We start from the raw sequence: 4,345 nt of genomic DNA on the forward strand, positions 1-4,345 counted from the left end.
CATCCTATTGTGTGGCCTTTCTCTGAGCCATGAGCATCTTCTCACAGGATTCTACACACTTCAACTTTTTTAAAGGAGGTTTTCTGGAACTGATCTAGGTAACATCGTATGCTGCTGGATGGCTCTACAGACACATACACCTTGCATAGCGGCATACAGTATTTCTTCTCCACATACTACATCGTGACAATGAGGGCAATCCCATAGTCATTATCTTCAGCACCAAACCAGTGTCTACATATTTTACCTATATTTAACTAGGCAAATCAGTTAAGAACAAAATCTTATTTTCAATCACTGCCTCGGAACAGTGGGTTAACTGCCTTGTTCAGGGGCAGAATAACAGATTTTTCCATTGTCAGCTCTGGGATTTGATCGGGGATTTAACCAACGCTCTGCCGTCCCAGTTAGCCTGGCGTGTTTCTATGATCTGTAGTTAAGAAGATACGAAGAACGGGCCTAAAAAATGCTTCTCTGTGACATCACAGGGTAGAATTAAAAGTAAGAAAAAACGTGTTTTTCAAAACCTGCAATGAGTTTCTAGGTGTTTCTAGGTGTTTCAAATCAAATCAATCAAATCAAATCAAATTTTATTTGTCACATACACATGGTTAGCAGATGTTAATGCGAGTGTAGCGAAATGCTAGGCATTTCTATGTGTTTCTAGGTGTTTCGATGTGTTTCTAGGTGTTTCTAGGCGTTTCTAGGTGTTTCTAGGTGTTTCTAGGTGTTTCGAGGTGTTTCTAGGCATTTCGAGGTGTTTCTAAGTGTTTCTAGGCGTTTCTATGCGTTTCTAGGCGTTTCTAGGTGTTTCGAGGTGTTTCTAGGTGTTTCGAGGTGTTTCGGGGTGTTTCTAGGTGTTTCTAGGTGTTTCGAGGTGTTTCTAGGTGTTTCGAGGTGTTTCGAGGTGTTTCTAGTTGTTTCTAGGTGTTTCGAGGGAGGGCATTTTCTTGCTCCCCACTTTGCCGCGAATGTCATAGTGTTTGAAAATCAATGTTTTCTAAATGTTTTAACTTTTGATGATGTCATGGGGTAGAGCTTTTTTGTTTGTTATTTTATTATTATTACCCCCCTTTTCTCCACAATTTTTTCGATCTTGTCTCATCGTTGCAATTCCCAAACGAGCTCGGGAGAGGCGAAGGTGGAGTTATGTGTCCTCCGAAACATGACACGGCTAACCGTGCTCCTCAACACCTGCCAGCTTAAACCATAAGCCAGCCGCACCAATGTGTCGGAGGAAACACTGTTCAACTGGCGACCGGGGTCAGCCTGCAGGCACCTGGCCTGACACAAGGAGCCACTAGAGCACGATGAGCCAAGTAAAGCCCCACCGCCAAACCCTCCCCTAACCCGGACGATGCTGGGCCAGTTGTCCTATGGGACTCCTAGCCACGGCCGGTTGTGGCACAGCTCTGGGGGTAGAACTTTTTAACGTTATATTATTTTCTACAAAATAATGGAAATGCGCCGTTTTCACATATGTAGACACTAGTATGGTGCTGGAGATAATGAATATGAGGTTGAAAAGTGGCAGAGTGGCCCTTTCATGCTGGGTTTCTAACATTATGAAATATTGTATGGTGCTTTTCAGGAGCATGAGATCCACAAAGAAGATTAGGTATAGCCTGATTATTTTGAATGGGTACAGGATGAATGGGAATACAGAATGTTCTTGTTTCTCTTGGCCCAGCATTGATTCTGGTTTGGAGTTGTTGTTTGATCCTGTGCCAAAAGCTAATGCAGTATCATCTAACAACTCTAAAACAAAAGGTCTGAAGAAGACTGGCAGTAATGTTTATGCAACTGTCCTGAAGTGACCAAGCCATCGAGTTGGAAATATGGAATTCATTAGAATCTAACCAATACAGTATAATAATTAGGTGGGTGTATATATTTGTTCTATTTCAAACATGTACAACTGTGTATTACAGTTAAAGTCGGAAGTTTACATACACTTAGGTTGGAGTCTTTAAAACGCTTTTTTCAACCACTCACTGTATCACAATTCCAGTGTGTCAGAAGTTTACATACACTAAGTTGACTGTGCCTTTAAACAGCTTGGCAAATTCCAGAAAATTATGTCATGGCTTTAGAAGCTTCTGGTAGGCTAACTGACATAATTTGAGTCAATTGGAGGTGTACCCATGGATGTATTTCAAGGCCTACCTTCAAGCTCAGTGCCTCTTTGCTTGACACCGTGGGAAAATGAAAAGAAATCAGCCAAGACCTCAGAAAAAAATTGTAGACCTCCGCAAGTCTGGGTCATCCTTGGGAGCAATTTCCAAATGCCTGAAAGTACCACGTTCATCTGTACAAACAATAGTACGCAAGTATAAACACCATGGGACCACGCAGCTGTCATACCGTTCAGGAAGGAGACGCGTTCTGTCTCCTAGAGATTAATGTACTTTGGTGAGAAAAGTGCAAATCAATTCCAGAACAACATCAAAGGACCTTGTGAAGATGCTGGAGGATTCAAAAGTATTTATATCCACAGTAAAACGAGTCCAATATCGACATAACCTGAAAGGCTACTCAGCAAGGAAGAAGCCACTGCTCTGAAACCGCCATAAAAAGACCAGACTATGGTTTGCAACTGCACATGGGGACAAAGATCATACTTTTTGGAGAAATGTCCTCTGGTCTGCTGAAACAAGAATATAACTGTTTGGCCATAATGACCATCGTTATGTTTGGAGGAAAAAGGGGGAGGCTTGCAAGCCGAAGAACACCATCCCAACCGTGAAGCATGGGGTGGCAGCATCATGTTGTGGGGGTGCTTTGCTACAGGAGGGACTGGTGCACTTCACAAAATAGATGGCATCATGAGTGAGGAAAATTATGTGGATATATTGAAGCAACATCTCAAGACATCAGTTAGGAAGTTAAAGCATGTTGCAAATGGTTCTTCCAAATGGACATTGTCCCCAAGCATACTTCCAAAGTTGTGGTAAAATAGTTTAAAGATAACACAGTCAAGGTATTGGAGTGGCCATCACAATGCCCTGACCTCAATCCTATAGAAAAATTGTGGGCAGAACTGAAAAAGCGTGTGCGAGCAAGGAGGCCTACAAACCTGACTCAGTTACACCATCTCAGTCAGGAGGAATGGGCCAAAATTCACCCAACTTATTGTGGGAAGCTTGTGGAAGGATACCCAAAATGTTTGACCCAAGTTAAACAATTTAAAGGCAATGCTACCAAATACTAATTGGGTGTATGTACACTTCTGACCCACTGGGAATGTGATGAAAGAAATAAAAGCTGAAATAAATCATTCTCTCAACTATTATTCTGACATTTCCCATTCTTAAAATAAAGTGGTGATCCTACCTGACCTAAGACAGGGAATTTTTACTTGGATTAAATGTCAGGAATTGTGAAAAACTGAGTTAAAAGGTATTTGGCTAAGGTGTATGTAAACTTTCGACAACTGCACATTACTGCCCTGCATGGACAGTTGTATTGATCGCCCTCTGCCAAAACATCATGTCTAATGTACTGCTGACTCTGGGGTAAAACGTCACTTAATGTCGAATACACTTAAAGATGGGATAATAAATCAGTGTTATAGTTTATGGATGACCAGCTATGTTTCATCTCTGTTCTCTCTATATAAGTGCATGTTATATAATGTTAAACACAGGTCCACATCTTAGATGTACACCAGCACAGCCATGGAACAGCCCCAGTCAGTTAACCTGACCGTAGTAGTCTCTGACTAACAACACACCCAAGGATTGCAAGTAGACAAGCTACAAACAAGGTCTCTCATCCTAACCAGTTGACAATCCATTACGCAAAGCTTACCTTTATGATTAGTGCCTGATTAGTGCCTGGCTTTTAGTGCCTGATACTGTCTTTTCCCTGTGTGGGTTTGTACATGATGCTTGTCTGGCCTGGGTTGCTATGCAGCGGTCCAACTCTCTCTCTCTCTTGCTGTGAGCTCATACTTTATTTTAGCCCAGGCTCTTAAATCATTTAACAGGAAGCATCCCTTTGAAAACACACCCAGACACAGACAAGGTGACTAGGCACCACTGCGGCACCTCAAATGTTTCATCATCGTCCCTCTCTCTGATCAAACCCTATATACACACTCTCTAAAGTCTGTGTTTAGCTCCTCTTTTGCCTTTCCCTCTTATACCCGTTTCCCAACTACTGTAATATGTAGCATCTTGTCCTGTGAGAGATTAGTCTGATCTATACTGCTGGTGAGGGGGGGGCTGAACAGAGGGGTGGGGAGCAGCCCCTCCCATAATTGGGTTAGTGTGCTGCTCCAGAGGTCTATGTTTACAGGAAAGATTAGAAGAGCCCTGCGTCACTCCAGTGTGGACTGCTCCGA

This window comes from Oncorhynchus keta, chromosome 35 (genome assembly GCF_023373465.1).
Source record: "Oncorhynchus keta strain PuntledgeMale-10-30-2019 chromosome 35, Oket_V2, whole genome shotgun sequence".
Classification (NCBI taxonomy): Eukaryota; Metazoa; Chordata; class Actinopteri; order Salmoniformes; family Salmonidae; genus Oncorhynchus; species Oncorhynchus keta.